Below are 18,215 nucleotides of genomic sequence, written 5' to 3'. Positions count from 1 at the left end.
TAACCACAAAATACTGCAGATGCTGGAATCTGAAATAATAACAGAAAAGTACTGAAAAATCTCAGCAGGTCTGACAGCATCTGTGGAGAGAGAGTAGAGCCAACGTTTTGAGTCTAGATGATCCTTTGTCTGATGTTGTCAAACCTGCTGAGATTTCCCAGCATTTTTCTGTTTTTGTTAAAGAGGGAAGGATTGCCAGTTTTGACTAAAATGCAACTCTGCAGTCAAACTGATTGAAAAAAAAGACAGACACCAAAAAACAGCCTTGCATATAGTAGTAGCACTGTATATAGGCAATACAGGAAGTGAATGGTTGTGGCAACAAGGTTCTTCCCTGGATCTTAGGCCAGAATTCTGAAGGGTTCCTGTTTCAATTTGGTTACTAAAATGGGATTTAATTACTTTTTTAAACTTCAGCTGCAGATAAGTTGTATGAATTGGATCAAGGAGATCTAATCATATCTATCCCTCTTTCAGTCAGACCTTGCAGCAAGTGACAATCACAGTCAGATTGCCAGTCCTCTACTTTTTACTAATCCAGGTCAGGAAATGCATATTTCTCACCTCATCTTCTGACCCAGATGGTGTGTGCAGCACAGCTGCTCCATAGAACTTTGGAGGTAAATGGGACAGTCAGTTACATAAACTAGATAAAAACAAATTACTGCGGATGCTGGAATCTGAAACCAAAAGAGAAGGCACCGGAAAATCTCAGCAGGTCTGGCAGCATCTGTAAGTAGAGAAAACAGCTAACATTTCGAGTCCAGATGACCTTTTGCCAAAGCTGTTATAAAACCTTTGTCAAAGCAAATAAACTAACTGTTTCCTGAAACAGGAAAGGCAGTGAGTATAAAAACAAGGCCTAGGGTGCTACTCAGAACTAAGTGCTCACTACAGAGAGTGGAGCTTGGAAGTTAAGGTAAGTGTGGGAGTTTAGCAAAGTGGGGAAGGAAGGTATTGTTGTGTCTAGCATCCCCTGTTTCAAAGTTTATTTATTAGTGTCCAAGTAGCCTTACATCAAAGTCCCTGTGAAAATCCCCTAATCGCCACATTCCGGTGCCTGTTCGCGTAAACCGAGGGAGAATTTAGCAAGGCCAATGCACCTAACCAGCATATCTTTTGGATAATGGGAGGAAACTGGAGCACCCAGAGGGAACCCACGCAGACACGGGAAGAACATGCAGACTCTGCAGACTCCCAAGCTGGGAATCAAGCCCAGGTCCCTGGTGCTGTAAGACAGCAGTGCTAATCACTGTGGATTGGAAAAAGACTAATGTAACACTCCTGTTCCAAAAGGGAGAAAAACAGAAAGTAGGAAACATCTGTTGTTCGGAAATTGTTGGAATCCATTATTAAGGAATTAGTAAAGTGGCATTTGGAAAGTCAAAATGCAATCCATCAGAGTCAGCATGGTTGTATGAAGGGTATTTTATGTTTGACTGGAGTTCTGCAAATGTAACAAACAAAGTAGATAATGGTTGTCCTGTAGATGTAGTGTATCTGGACTTCCAGAAGGCATTTGATCGGATGCCGCACAAAAGGTTAATACACAAGTAAGATCCCATGGATTTGAGAGTAATATGTTAGCTTAGATTGAGGATTGGCTAGCCAACATGAAGCAGAGAACGGACAGAGTCTTTTTCTGGTAGGTAAGCTGCAAATAGTGGTGTGTCACACTGTTCGTCCTCAGGCCCTAACTATTACAATCTATGTTCATAATTTGGATACAGGGATAGAATGTGCTATAGCCAAATTTGCAGACAACATTAGAATAGGTGGGAAAGCAAGTTGTAATGGGGAAATAAGAAATTTACAAATGAATATGGATAGGTTAGGTGAGTAGGCCAAAATTCAGCAGTTGAACTAAATGTGGATAAGTGTGAGATTGTCCATTTTGGTTGGAGGAATAAAAAGGCAACTTATTATCTAAAGGGAGCAAAACTTCAAAATGCTTTGGTGCAGAGGGATCTGAGTGTCCTTGTGCATAAATCACCAAAAGTTAATATGCAGGTGAAGCAGAAAATAAGGAAGACAAATGGAATTTTGGCATTCATTACTAATGGAATAGAGTATAAAAGTAGAGAGGTGCCCACGCAGCTGTATATGGCATTGGTGAGACTGCATCTGGAGTACTGCTTATAGTTTTAGTCCCCTTACTTGTGGAAGGATGCAAATGCACTCAGAAAAGTTTCACTAGATTAGTTCCAGTGACGAGGGGTTTGTTTTATGAAGAGCAGTTTAGAGCTATGTTCGCTGGAGTTAGAAGAATGAGAGGAGATCTGAATGAGAAAATGAGGTATATTAAATACGAAAGGGGACTGACAGGGTAGACATAGATCAAATGTTTCCCCTTGTTGGACATTTTAGATCAAGAGGCCATAGTTTAGGCTAAAGGGTGACCTTTTAAAACAGAAATGAGGAGGAATTACTTCTCTGAAAGGGTTGCGAATCTGTGGAATTCTCTACCTCAGAGTGCAACGGATGCCAGAACACTGAAAAAATATAAGGAGGAGATAGATAGGTTTTTAATTAGTAGAGAGATGAAGGGTTAGAGGGAGCTGGTAGGAAGGTGGGATATGGCCGTGATGAGCTCAGGCATAAAATTATTGAATGACGGAGCAAGTTGGCAAGGGTGAATTGCTTACTTCTGCTTCTGGTTCTTAGGTTCTTATGTTCAAGAACAGGGTCAGCACTAGTTGTTGTACACTAGATACGTTTATGGAGAGATTAGGGGGTAATCAGAGATGGGGTCATCATGGGGACAGGAAGGTAAATGGGGAGATCAGGAAGGTAGTCAATGGTTAGTAGGTAAAAGAGGAGCAGTCAGGAGGTTCAGGGGAGTAGTCAGATGGGTGTTATTTAGGGGTGTGGGTGGTTCCAGTGGAGGTGCCAACCAGCAATCAGAAGTAGTTTTAATCCTTCTACCTTTTCCTTGGTAACTATTCTGCAAAGGGAGTTGGAACAATTCAAAGTCTCCAACATAAATTGGAGTATCGGATAGCTCCCAGTGCAAGGTAGTTGCCCATCAGAAGTTTAAACTTTCAAGGCAATTTCCACACAATCCTTGTTTGGGGATCTCTGAGGGCTTCTGCAGCACATCTTCTACCTCTGAAGCACGATTCCCTCCAGGAAACTGAACTTCTGGGCCAAGTTTCATGTATTTGGGGAATAAGAGCAGCTGACATTTTGAACCAAAATTTATGTCATGTGAATTCAATCTTTCTTTGGAGATTAAAATAAATACATGGGAAAGACATGATTATCCAGTCCAGATCACAAGGTGTGCTATTATTTCTCCCTAAGGTTATGTCTTACTACAAATGGATATGGGACAATGTGAGCCATTCCCAATAAAAATTAAGACACCAATAACATTTTTTGCAACTGTAACTGAAATAGCATCTGCAGCTGACCCATATTCAGAACATTTGATCCTTGGAAGTATATTGATTTGCAGCTATAATAAGGACACTTTGAAATAGTTAAAATCTAATGTCGAATAGAAGTTAAGAGTGACGTACTTTTGTTAGTGAATTATGGCTGATGGGAAAACACAGCTAAAGTAGCATGAGTTTCAATTAGCTAAAAATAGTGACAATACAAATTTGAGGCCAATATAAAAGAAGAACCATGCACATACCAAATGGAAGAGGGGGAGCTGCACAAACATGAAGGCGTTGGTTCTTCCAAATCTGGACTAAATGCCCATGCTAATAGGAAAACTGAGGGTTTCCTGCTGGCACTAGCAGCATCTGGCAGGTGGGAGTCTCCCACTTGAAGGATGCAAATTTATGCATACCGCAAATCATGCCAGCCAGCCCGCCTTTCAGAGATTGGGAAAGGCCACGCCGGTCACTATGATCAGAGAAGGGCCCCCTTGCCCCCCAGCTCCTCAAGATGGAAATGGTGACCCCCTCCCCTTCACTGCTGACCAGGGGAGCACCACCTACTCCTCAGCAAAGAGGAGCATCTCTTCCCCTGCCCCGCACCAAAGGGGTCGAACCACTTAACCCATTTGAAGAGGTGTCAATCAGACATAGAATGTTTATAAATATTACAGTTCAGATAAATGCAGTGAAGCCAGGTGGGGGATTTGGTGGGGTGGTCATTCAGATGCACTCAAGTTGGAAGAGAAAGAAAATAAACACAGCTAAATGCATGCTGAGTAAAAACCGTTAAGCAATCAACCAAAGAGATGATAAAAGGACTGGACTGAAACTGAATGGAAACAAAGGGTTCCAAAGTGTTCAAAGGCATTTCAAAGACTATGAGTTTTCTATGAAGGTTCAGAGACTTAAAATAAATGCAGCATTAAAACAATGAGGCTGAGTGAACAGCTGTGAGATAGGAAATCCATGCCCCCCTCCCCCTGCCCATTAATGAGAGTGATTGTCTTCTGACAGTTGGAAGACTTCAATGGGGTTTGCTCAGACTTGCAGCTTCTCAAAGAAAGGGAATTCCTTGTTGCAGAATGGAGTGCTGCTATGGTTTAAAAAGCATGTCAAGTGACCAGGAGCATGGAGATTAAAGTGACCTGGCCACTTCAAACTTTTCACAGGTGACAGGCAGGAATGAAGATGTTAAGTAGAGAGCTGCCTGAAATCATCATGCCTGGGTGATGTTCAGATCTGCCAGGGCTATAAAGTCATGATGTGCAGATGCCGGCACTGGACTGGGGTAAACACAGTAAAAAGTCTCACAACACCAGGTTAAAGTCAACAAGTTTATTTGATAATAAACTCACTAGCTGTTGGGGTTTGGCCCTTCGTGAGGTGAGTGGAACTCTCCACTCACCTGACGAAGGGGCAAACCCCGAAAGCTAGTGAGTTTACTATCAAATAAACTTGTTGGACTTTAACCTGGTGTTGTGAGACTTTTTACAGAGCTATAAAGGGCAGTCCAGCCATGTGACCCCTATCCCAGAGGACAGTGTTGAGATCAACCACTTGCCTCAACACAAGCCTACCCAACACCCAGGACCCTAGGGGACCTTTCCTCTCCAAGCTGGAAGTGGCAGAGGACACATGAACACTGGACCTACCTCCTTGACACCGCTCAGAGGTCCAACATGCCAGGTCCATGATTATCAGGACCTTTAACAAAGTCTGCCCAGTGTACATCCCACTGGGGAGCCAGGTGCATAGTAGGAGGGAGTTGATTTGTAAAGTTTATTTATTTGTCACAAGTAGGCTTACATTTACACTGCAATGAAGTTACTGTGAAAATCCCCTAGTCGCCATACTCCAGCGCCTGCTTGCTCTGCCCGTTGAAGTGGTGGAGGCTACCTCGCTAAATATTTTTAAGATGCGGGTTGATGGGTTTTTGATAAGAGAGGGGATTAAGGGTTATGGGGAGAGGGCGGGAATGTGGAACTGAGCCACGACAGATCAGCCATGATCTTATTGAATGGCGGGGCAGGCTCGAAGGGCTAGTTGGCCTACTCCTGCTCCTATTTCTTCTGTTCTTATATACACCAAGAGAGAATTTAGCACGGCCAATTCACCTAACCTGCACATTTTTGGACTGTGGCAGGAAACCAGAGCATCCGGACAAAACCCATGCAGACATAGGAGAACGTGCAAACTCCACACAGGCAGTGACCCAAGCTGGGAATTGAACACAGGTCCCTGGAGCTTTGAGGCAGCAGTGCTAACCACTGTGCCACCATGTTGGGCTACAAGCCCACTAATCGCATTTAAGAGACACTTTGAATAATTATCCCATTTCTTGCCTGATTCTCCAGGTCAATTGCAATTCCCACCAGGAGCTAGCGGACCTGGAGAATGCCCTCTCATCTCCCCAAGAGTAACGAAAGAGAGAAAGTGCATTGTTGGTTCTTGGGCTGTCTAATATAAGTATACCATTGTACCATTGGATTATACCATTATACAAGTAATTCAATTCTCATAAGAGCAAGATGCTCAGCTCAATTAAAGGAATTATCACCATCACTGGGCCCAAAGAAATACTTGCAGTGGTACCAAATCTGTTGCATTTAATTATTGATTTGAGTGGAAAAATATGCAAAATGCTGAGTATCTGCTTAAAGGTTCAATTCTGAGGTGAATCTCTCTTACCCAACTCCCTTAATTTGCAGAAGTGCAGAATGAATGAAGATCAGGAATGTATTTTTGAACATCTCCAATGAAAGCCATCAAAAAAGTAGATATCCTAATAAGCATTATCAAATTCAAACTGGCCAGTCTGAACAATCTTCATGAACAAAGCAAAATATTACAATAGGGAGGAAACTATACTGAGATTCAGATTAGTCCAGCATACTGTTGAACCTGTAGCCAAATTGTTGACAGTTATTATCTTTCATTTGTCAGAAATCTTCAGCATAATTCTTTGACCAATTGAAAACCTAGCATTCAATTACAACTGTTAGATGGCCAGAACTACCAATAACAGAGCACTCCACCTAGATGTCTGTTTTGCAACAAAGAAGAGCCCACAATTTTACAACAATCTCATTTAAATTTGACATGTAATCTGAGTGGTGGCAAGCAGGTAACCCAATGTAGCTTGCTGAAATGACAATCAGGCTAGCATGATCATCAGCAAGTTAAGTTATAGTTGACATGGTTGTGATTGCAGAAAATGGGACTTACAAAGCAAAGATGGCTCCCTTCTTCCCTCAGGGCCCCCCAAAATACATCTTATTTAAAAACCTCCTTTAGTGCATTGCAAAATGTTACATTTGTTATTTTCAGGTATCGATTAGTCGCATATATTGAAACAAAGAGCTATTTGATGAGATTTAAGGTTAGTCTACAGTGAGATCCCAATGGTTCGTCATCCATAAATTAGTCAGAATGTGCAAAGCCCATACTGCTCCAGTTCCAATCTAAAATGTCAATCAGGGCCTACTCACATTATGAATCCAGATGTCTGTATGAAAAGGGGTCCATCATCAGAAACAGGCAGTTACTTTGGACACCCAGCACCCTTTCAAAATGGTGCCGAATACATTGCTAGTGATAATAGGACAGTAAGGCTACTGAACCAAGTTTAATACCATTACAAGTCTGTTAAGACCAAAGGCATACAAACCATCTCCTTTGTTTTACTAATTGAGATATTTAGTCATATAGTGCTATCCAGAGAATTTTAATGCTTTACTAGAATTTGGAAAAAAATCAAAACAGGAATACTAAAACCAACTGTTGCACTCTGGCACTTTCTTAACTGAAGGAATAATTTTTACCCTTATCAAGGGATCAAATCTGGGATCTTTCTAGGCCATGTGGCTTATATAGCAAACTATACATGACATTTACACATTTTAGAAGGATGGGGGGCGGGGGGGGAGGACATCTAATTAAAACTTACAGAATACGGAGAGATTGAGATAGAGTGGAATGGAGAGGATGTTTTCATTAGTGGGGGAGCAAGAACTCAAAGGCACAACCTCAACGTGAAGGGACATTCCTTTAAACTGAGATGAGGAGGAACGTCTTCAAGCAGAGGGTGGTGAATCTATGGAACTCATTGCCACAAAGGGCTGTGGAGGCCAGGTCATCAAGTGTCTTTAAGACAGAGATAGATGCGTTCTTGATAAATAAGAGGATCAAGAGTTATGGGGAGCAGGCAGGAGGATGGGGATGAGAATCATATCAGTCGTGATTGAGTGGCGGAGCAGATTCAGTGGGCTGAATGGCATAATTCTGCTCCTATATCTTATGGTCTTATGGATGCAGTAAAGTAATACATATTTCCTAAAATGCTTCTTTAGTGCATTGCAAAAATGTTACATTTAAATCAATTACAGGTAGGTACAAATCAGTCAGACATATTAAGGAAAATTACAGAACTATCTAAGGAGACTTAGAAAACCTACTCTTCATCAAATACATTTGTTTTGCTATTATGCTGTCAGTGGATCTTGATGAATTGGTATTGGATGCTCATTAAATATATAAACTAAATTCACTGATCTAAGGCTGCCAATGAGCAGTCATGCTTGAAGTGAACACAAATTTGAAATCAAGATTTCAACAATTTTCCAAACTAATCTTTGAGTGTGGCTTGCTGCAGGCAATGCAAAATTGTCGAAGTTGACCTCTGTGGCATAATTCAGAATGAAGCCTGATTAAGTATTGACTTGACCATGAATTATGCAATACCTGAGTATTGCTTGAAAAAAGACACTTATGGCCCGATTTTACCTTCAAGTTATGCTCGTCTTCGGACGCGAAAACTTGGTAAAGTCGAGCATAAAGCGAGGAACGCGATCTGCACCCAACTCCATGCCAGTTCCCCCTTTACCAAGGCTCAGAAATGGCCGCAATTGGGCCCACATTTAAATTGACTTAATGGGCTGCATGTGCAACCTTACCAGCACTTCCCCCTTTACCACTGCGTTTGCCCATCCAGAATCAGCGTGAAACAGACATGCTCTACAAAAGTCCGATTCAGGCGCTCCAGCTAGTGAGGAGATAAGTGCCGCACGTCCGGCGGCACTCTGCTTGAGATTGATGCGTGGGGGGGAGGGGGGAAGTGGGGGGATCCGCTGCCATTCTGCCTGTGATCAATGAGGGACAAGGGGGGATCTACTTGTGATCAGAAGGAGGAGGAGAGTCTGCTGCCACTCTGCCTGTGATCAGTCTGGCGAGGGGTTTGGGGGGATAAGGGGGTTAGTAATGTTGTGGGAGTGCGGCAATGTCTGTGGGGACCAGGGAGAGGCATCATCCGGCTTGGGAGTAATGTGGTAGGGGAGCCGCATTCTTTCATTTCCTTTCAGCACATGTGCAGTTGGAGGCGCTGATCAGAGCTGCAGGATTTCGGGCGCATTAAACCCCGCCCACAGGCTTTTACAGCACGATTTGGAATTGCAGATATTTTTTCAGGCAAAGTACGTAAGGGGACACCCGAGAACAGGTCTAAAAGTCAATTCTGAAATACTCCCAGTGTCAAGTCCGCTCAGCACTGAAAATCAAAATGTAAGATAGGGCCATTTGTCAAAATTTTTGTCCTGCATTCATCAGGATAATTGCAAGAATACCACGATTAGAGGATATGAGAAGAAGGTGCTGATCGATTGGAAGTAGACTTTGATTGTTTGGAAGTAGACTCTGATTGGTAAAGGCATTGCCATGGAAAATGCACCAGTTGATGGTGACTAATGGTTAACGGTCAGTATTTGAAATCTAAACAAGTCTGATTCTGATCAGTCAGCATTGCCCTGTGGGAAGAACTAGTGAATAGCTTCCACTTATTCTGTTTAGCTGAAAAAGATGTAATGTGTGTACATGTTCTTTCTATCTGCAAAGAATAGGGCGCTGTTAATATACGACATAATAGATAAAATGCAAAAGAGTAACAACGGAGAGAGTAGGGTCTCCTAAGGATCAACAAGGTCATCAATGTATGGATCCACAAGAGATGAGTGACATCCTAAATGAATATTTCTCATCAGCATTTACTATTAAGAAAAACATGGATGTTAGGGAACTTGGGGAAATAGAGTGACGTCTTGAGGAGTGTACATATTACAGAGAAGGAGGTGCTGGAAGTCTTAAAGCGCATCAAGTTAGACAAATTCCTGGGACCTGATGAAGTATATCCCAGGACGTTGTGGGAGGCTAGGGAGGAAATTACAGGTCCCTTAGCTGAGATATTTGTATCATTGATAGTTGCAGGTGAGGTGCCTGAAGACTGGGGAGTGGCAAATGTTGTGCCTTTATTTAAAAAGGGCTGCAGGGAAAAGCCTGGGAACTACAGGCCAGTAAGCCTCACATCTGTGATGGGTAAATTGTTGGAAGCTATTTTCAGAGACAGGATCTACAGGCATTTAGAGATGCAAGGACTGATTAGAGACAGTCAGCGTGGCTTTGTGAGTACAAAATCACATCTCACAAATTTGATTGAGTTTTTTGAAGGGGTAACCAAGATGGTAGATGAGGGCAGTGCAGTTGATGTTGTCTACATGGATTTTAGCAAGGCCTTTGACAAGGTACCACACGGTAGGTTGTTGCATAAAGTTAAATCTCACAGGATCCTAAACAGATACAAAATGGGCTTCTTGACAGTAGCCAGAGGGTGGTTGTAGAGAATTGATTTTCAAACTGGAGGTCTGTCCAGCAGTGTGCCTCAGGGATCAGTGCTGGGCCCACTGTTATTTATCATTTATATTAATGATCTGGAAGAGAGTATAGGAGGCATGGTTAGTAAATTTGCAGATGACACCAAGATTGGTGGCATGGTGGACAGTGAAGAACGTTATCCCCAATTGCAACGGGATCTTGATCAATTGGGCCAATGGCTGACGAATGACAGGTGGAGTTTAATTTAGACAAATGCGAAACATTTTGGTAGACTGAACCAGGGGAGGACTTACTCAGTTAATGGTAGGGCATTGGGGAGAGTCACAGAACAGAGAGATCTAGGGTACATGTTCATAGCTCCTTGAAAATAGAGTCACAGGTGGACAGAGTGGTGAAGAAGGCATTTGGTGTGGTGCATCTGTGTGGTCTGGAAGCCACATATATTAATATCAATATATAAATATGTTAATAGAGTCATAGATGTTTACAGCATGGAAGCAGACCCTTTGGCCCAACTTGTCCATCGGTCAGAACATAGAATACAGGAGTTGGGACGTCTTGTTGAAGTTGTACAGACATTGGTAAGGCCACACTTGGAATACTGTGTGCAATTCTGATCACCCTATTATAGAAAGGATATTATTAAACTAGAAAGACTGCAGAAAGGATTTACTAGGATGCTACCGGGACCTGATGGATTGAATTATAAGGAGCGGCTGGATAGACTGGGACTTTTTTCTCTGGAGCGTAGGAGACTGAGGGGTGACCTTATAGAGGTCTATAACATAATGACGGACATAGACAAGGTAGATAGTCAATATCTTTTCCCAAAGGTAGGCGAGTCTAAAACTAGAGGACATAGGTTTACGGTGAGAGGGGAGAGATACAAAAGTGTCCAGAGGGACAATGTTTTTGCACAGAGGGTGGTGAGGGTGTGGAACAAGCTGCCAGAGGTAGTAGTAGAGGCAGGTACAATTTTATCTTTTAAAAAGCATTAGATAGTTACGTGGGTACGATGGGTATTGAGGGATATGGGCCAAATACGGGCAACTGGGATTAACTCAGGGGTTTCAAAGAAAAAGGGTGGCATGGACAAGTTGGGCCAAAAGGCCTGTTTCCATGCTGTAAACTTTTATGACTCTATTAACACATTTATATATTGATATTAATACATGTGGCTTCCAGGCCACACAGATGCACCACACTGCAAGCTTGACTGACAATCTTAAATTGGTTGTCAGCTTAATTTTTAGCACACTGAGGATAATTTAGTAAATACTGACTGATCGTAGAATCACATCTAATATTAGAAACTGTTTTGAATTTATCAATCACGGGCATGATCTGTACTTTGTCCATTGCAAATAGAAGGGACATGCTGTTTAATACAATCCATCAGTCTTTGGGACATGCATTCCCAACATCACTCTGGCACTGAAGTTCATATACCACACTACACACTTGCGTGATAAGGAGAAAGCCTTTTTGGCTTGATGATAGCAGCTTCTTAGTGGTGATTATCACTTGTGTTGCTACTGCATAGTCACAGCATGTAACAGCTAGCTGTCAACTGTTGCTCAACTTTTTGAGTTTACTCTAAAAGGGCAAATACCTGAGGTTGACTAGGCACTTTTACAGGGCCAAAAGTGATGGCTTTAGGCCCATTTATGAGTTTGCGCAATATATAACAAACAAAATGATCAGGTTAGCTGTTATCCTATAGCATTTCTTGTTGCGTCTTATATCAGCATTAAACTTGCAAGTGAGGAAATAGCTCGGGCTCTATTTATAAGGTTGTTGGTAAGGCCATTCTGATAGCAAATGGAACTAAGAATCACAATACATGTACTGAGTAAAGGTAGTCTTGCGAGAGATCATAGAGCCCCCAACTATTAAATCAAGAAAAGTGATTCATTTGACTGATCCATTTCAAAGATGAATTTGAGTGAAGGATGGAGCCCATTAAGATACACAAAGAAATTATTACACGCTGCACTGGATTTAAATATAACGAACATATCATCTACATATTGAAAGTATTCAAGGGGTAGGAGATTAGGTGTAATTTCACCAAAGACAGATTTCTTATGGAATCCAACAAAAAATGTTTACGAAAACTAGGCCCAGGGGGATCTTATGGCAACATCATCTATTTAGGCATACATGGTGTCGTTAAAGCGGAACTCAACTGCGCGAATTTCTGAGTCTATAAGTTCAGTGAATACTGACTCACGCAATGGTGGCCGGTCTAGATCACCATTATATATATTAGTGTTGCAGTGAAAATACCTTCGTAAATGTGAAGGAAGTCTTCATCATGTATCCGGAAAATTTGCTGCTTGTAACAATTCACCCAACTATTTGGTCAATTCATGCAGAACCAGTTATGGGTCAAACAGCATAAAAGGAAATCACTTCTGTGCATTTTGGGTGGCCCATACATACACGGACACAGCAAGATTTTTCACTGATGACACGAAGGTCGGTGGTGTTGTGGATGGTCTGGAAGGATGTCAGAAGTTGCAGCAGGACATAAATAGGATGCAGGACTGGGCGGAGAAGTGGCAGATGGACTTCAACGCGGATAAATGTGTAGTCGTCCATTTTGGCAGAACCAATGGGATGAACGAGTACACTATCAAGGGCAGGAGTCTTAGTAGTGTTGAAGAGCAGAAGGAACTTGGGGTCCGGGTCCACAGGACTCTTAAATCGGCCTCGCAGGTGGAGGATGTGGTCAAGAAGGCGTATGGTGTACTGGCCTTCATTAATCAAGGGATTGAGTTTAGGAATCGGGAGGTAATGCTGCAACTTTATAAGACCCTTGTCAGGCCTCACTTGGAGTACTGTGCGCAGTTCTGGTCGCCTCACTATAGGAAGGACGTAAAAGCTGTTGAAAGGGTACAGAGGAGATTTACAAGGATGTTGCCTGGACTGGGAGGCATGCCTTATGAAGTTAGGTTGAGGGAGCTGGGTCTCTTTTCCCTGGAGAGACGAAGGTTGAGAGGCGACCTGATAGAAGTTTATAAAATGTTGAGAGGAGTAGATAGGGTGGATTCTCAGAGGCTATTTCCCCGGGTTGAAATGGTCGCTACGAGAGGACACAGATTTAAGGTGCGGGGAGGCAAGTACAGAAGTGATGTTAGGGGTAAGTTTTTCACTCAGAGGGTGGTGAGTGAATGGAATCGGCTGCCGTCAGTGGTGGTGGAGGCGAACTCGCTGGGGTCTTTTAAAAGACTTCTGGATGAGTATATGGGATTTAATGGGATTGGGGGTTATAGATAGGTCTATGGATTGGTAGGTTTTGATGTGATCGGCGCAACTCGTGGGCCGAAGGGCCTGTTTGTGCTGTAGTGTTCTATGTTCTATGTTCTAAGATGTGGGGATGAACCCTGTCATATTTGTCACACATCAACTCATCAAGTCCAGCAATTTTTTTATTTAGCTTACTTTCAAACAAGGCTGTCTGGTTATGTTGTGAATGTGAGATCCAATGAATAATTGGTGCTCATTTTTGATATAGTCTTTATTAAAGTTTATTTATTTGTCACAAGTAGTCTTGCATTAACACTGCAATGAAGTTACTGTGAAAATTCCCTAGTCACCACAGTCCAGCGCCTGTTTGGGCACACTGAAAGATAAATGAATATACTTTTACAAAAGTAATCAGCCAAATCTGTATAGCCCTTGTCTCTAAACAGGGAACCACTCGTCGTATGGAGGTGCAAGCACTGATGGGATCCTCCCTATCTGGCTGACATCTTAAGTGTCAAGCTTAAGTGGCAGCCTTGGCAGATATATCATTGTTCAGTTGCAGGATACACATTTGGGCAGCCGATTGTGAAGTCCTGCAGATGTCGCTAGCAGATCCCCAAAAAGTGCTGGAGATGAATAAATTCAGGGCTGTATGACCTTAATAGTCACTGGTAACTCATGGACCAAAGGTTCATGATGCAGAAGCGACATAAGCTGCTCCCATGTTGCAGTAAAAACTGTGAACATCCAGGTGAAACGATTTCCAAAATGTATGCAGGCCACCAGTGGGCAGTTTAAAGGTTTTCCAGCCTGTCAATTGCATTGCTCAATGACTCACTACTATGCTCACGCTGATGAGCTCCACACAGCTTGGGAAGTCAGTATGCTGGCTATCAAAGCTAGAATGCTTGGTTAAAAGGTACAATAAACTGGATGTTTAAATAACTGATCCAACAGCTCCACAGAGTTGATTGCAAGCCTCAGAATACACTCTAGTAAAAGCCAGAAGTGAAGACTATCAAATTGGGTTTCCAAAGTGCAGGCATTTTTGGGGGATTTAAACTCCCTGCCCACATCTGAATTCATCCCCTATTCTCAATTAAATTCTGCTCTTAATTTCCAAATTTATAAGGACCAATATTAATCAGCTGCTGGGAAAAGGATGTGAGGGGATAAAAGAGACGCAGTTATCTGATCTCCAGATTGATGTTGCACCAACACTAGCCAATATTTTAATTCCCTAGATTTCAAAGTCATGTAATTCCCTTCCAGCAAGCAGGTCGTAGCCTCACTGAACTGCAAAAATCATGGTCTTATGATGTCATACATAGAATTTTCCAACTTTTCTTTTTATTCATTAATAGGATGTCAGTGTCGTTGGCTGGGCCAACACTTATTGCCCATTCCTGAGGACAATTAAGAGTCAAACATACTGCTGTGGGTCTGGAGGCATATATAAGGAGAGTATTAAGGAGAGTATTAAATTAAAAGCTGATGCGTTTAGAGTGGCTAAAAGTAGTGGGCGAGTAGAAGATTGGGAGAGGTTTAAAAATCAACAAAGAATGACTAAGAAGTTGATAAAGAAAGGAAGGATAGACTATGAAGCTAAACTAGCACTAAATATAAAAAAGGACAGTAAGAGTTTTTAGAAGTATATAAAGGGGAGGCTGGCTAGAGTGAATGTTGGACCCTTAGAGGATGAGAGGGGGGATTTAGTGGTGGGAGATGAGGAAATGGCGGAGGCCTTAAATAAGTTTTTTGCCTCGGTCTTCACGGAGGAGGACGCGAATAGTTTGCCGGATATTAAAGATAGAAGGATGGTAGGAGTTGAGGGCCTGAATGCAATTACTGTCACTAGAGAGGTAGTGCTTGATGGACTAACGGGACCGATGGTGGACAAGTCCCCGGGACCGGATGGAATGCATCCCAGGGTTCTGAAGGAAATGGCAGAGGTGATAGTGGATGCCTTAGTAATTATTTACCAAACTTTGCTGGATTCCGGGCAAGTGCCGGAAGATTGAAAATGGCTAATGTTACGCCGCTGTTTAAAAAAGGTAGCAGGCAAAAGGCAGGGAATTATAGGCCGGTTAGTTTAACGTCTGTAGTTGGAAAAATGCTTGAATCTGTCATCAAAGAAGAAATAGCAAGGCACCTAGAAAAGAATGGTTTGATAGAGCAGACGCAGCATGGATTCGTCAAGGGGAAGTCGTGTTTGACAAATTTATTGGATTTCTATGAGGATGTGCCTAGTGCGGTAGACAGAGGGGAACTGGTGGATGTGGTGTTTCTCGATTTTCAAAAGGCATTTGATAAGGTGCCGCACAAAAGGTTGCTTCAGAAGGTTGGGGGCATGGAGTTGGGGGTAAGGTGTTAGCGTGGATAGAGGATTGGTTGTCTAATAGGAAGCAGAGCGTTGGTATCAATGGGTGCTATTCTGATTGGTGATTGGTGACTAGTGGAGTGCCGCAGGGATCGGTGCTGGGGCCTCAACTATTTACCATTTATATAGATGATCTGGAGGAGGGGGCTGAGTGTAGGGTGACAAAATTTGCTGATGACACAAAGATGAGTGGAAAAGCAAATTGTGCGGAGGGTGTGGAAAGTCTGCAGAGGGATCTGGATAGGCTGAGCGAGTGGGTGAGGACCTGGCAGATGGAGTATAACGTTAGCAAGTGTGAGGTTATCCACTTTAGCAGAAATAATAGTAGGAGGGATTACTATTTAAAGGGAGAAAAGCTGCAGCATGCTATGGTGCAGAGGGACCTGGGGGTCCTTGTGCATGAGTCGCAAAAACCCAGTCTGCAGGTGCAGCAAGTGATCAAGAAGGCAAATGGGATGCTGGCCTTCATAGCGAGGGGGATAGAATATAAAAGCAGGGAGGTCTTGCTGCAACTGTACAGGGCATTGGTGAGGCCGCAGCTGGAGTACTGTGTGCAGTTTTGGTCGCCGCACTTGCGCAAGGATATTTTGGCCTTGGAGGGAGTGCAGAGGAGGTTCACTAGGCTGATACCGGAGATGAGGGGGTTAGACTATGAAGAGAGACTAAATAGACTGGGTCTGTACTCGGAGTTTAGAAGGATGAGGGGGGATCTTATAGAGAGATATAAGATAATGAAAAGGATGGATAGGGTAGAGGTAGAGGGATTCTTCCTGCTCAGAAAGGACAGCAGGACTAGAGAGCACAGCCTCAAGATAAGGGGGGGAGCAGTTTAGAACAGAGTTGAGGAGGAACTTCTTCACTCAAAGGGTGGTGAATCTCTGGAATTCTCTGCCCGTTGAAGTGGTGGAGGCTACCTCGCTAAATATATTTAAGTCACGGGTAGATAGGTTTTTGACAGACAAGGGAATTAAGGGTTATGGGGAGAAAGCGGGAAAGTGGAACTGATCCACTTCAGATCAGCCATGATCTTATTGAATGGCGGGGCAGGCTCAAAGGGCTAGATGGCCTACTCCTGCTCCTATTTCTTATGTTCTTATGTAGGCCAGACCAGTTAAGGATAGCAAATCTCCTTCCTGAAAGGACATTAGTGAACCAGATAGGTTTTTGTGACAATCCACAATGATTCTGTGGTGGTCATCATTAGATTTTTTAAATTCCAGACTGGTCTATGTTGGTGTTTATGCTCTACATCCATTGGCAACAGTGCCATTTTAAATTTATGTAACCTTGCTGGGAAAAAGTCAACACAAAGCAGCAGCAGATTCAGAAAAGAACCAGAAACGTAGGTACATTTCTTTTATTTATTACATAATGGTTTCTTGATAATGCCAGGAGGAGCAGGAGTACCCAGCTGGACCCCAGAAGTAAACTTAGGTCCCTCAGCTCCCATCCACTGATCATGAATGTCTATTCCTCTCATAACTTGCCTGACAGCCAGGATGGGAACTGGGCATGGCATTTCTCAATAAGGCCTAAGAGTCAATGTGGCCTGGGATTCATGTTAACAACCACAAGAATCAGCATTCCAAATCCGATAGTGTTTGTTTTTCTTGAATATCCAGTTGTTGAAGAGTTTAGACATGGCTTTTTTTTTTACATACAGATTTCTTTGAATTATGGGTACTTAACCAGGAACATGGGCCAAAATTAACTACACTGTAAAACACAACTGATACAATGACAAAAATAGACAATCATTTTTGTTACCATGTGGTGGCAATGTTGCATCAGGAATTTGGGAATCGAAAATTCCCAAGATCCAGACCAAGGTACATAACTTAAAAGGCTAAATTCAATTAAATAAGGGAGTGACTGGAATAAATAAATTAGTGGGGCTCATTCATAAACATAACAGCACAAGACTAATGAAGTATTTTGAAAGGAAACATTCTGACAGTGCACAATAAACACAATTCAAATATAATAATCAAAGAAAAATAGCAGGGAAACAGAGTCAACAAATTAACACCACAATAGAAAGGAAAGATATGGGCACGATTTTCCCGAAAAAAATCTAAGTTCCCAACAGGCAGGAATACAGGAGCTTTCCTGCCTGTTTTTTGGGCGAACTTAGTAGAATGAACTTACAGCACTGTGATCACAGAGTCCAGCAGGGGATTTATGCCAGTGGGGGTTGGAGCAGGGCCTAATCAAGCCCGATAGACCAGCACCAGATTGCAGAGGGAACGAATGCGCACACACCGATTCCACAGTACACTGGAAGATCAGTCGACAAGTGCCTTGCACCCCCCCACAACCCCAACACTGGCCTCCTGTTGGCCAGCCTCCTGATTGCCAGCCCCCACCACAACCCCCCCCCGTCCCCCGAAATCGCCTATTCTGACTAACCGCCCTTCCCCCTCCCAAATCAATGGCCTCCCCATGGTTGGACTCTGCCTCAATCCTCAACCATCTCCCCCCTCCCATGACCAGACTCTGCCTCTGATCCCCAATACCACCACCAGCACCAACAC

At 42.9% G+C, this 18,215-nt stretch overlaps 1 protein-coding gene across 9 annotated transcripts in view; it reads right to left on the bottom strand.

Moving 5' to 3' along the window:
• dlg2 (discs, large homolog 2 (Drosophila)) overlaps window positions 1–18,215 on the bottom strand; it is a 941,559-nt gene that overhangs the window by 570,733 nt on the left and 352,611 nt on the right. The gene's annotated exons all lie outside the window — the stretch shown is intronic.

This window comes from Carcharhinus amblyrhynchos, chromosome 10, assembly GCF_965287045.1.
Source record: "Carcharhinus amblyrhynchos chromosome 10, sCarAmb.v2.hapA, whole genome shotgun sequence".
In the NCBI taxonomy this organism is placed as follows: Eukaryota; Metazoa; Chordata; class Chondrichthyes; order Carcharhiniformes; family Carcharhinidae; genus Carcharhinus; species Carcharhinus amblyrhynchos.
This window is presented reverse-complemented; position numbering and strand designations above follow the sequence as displayed.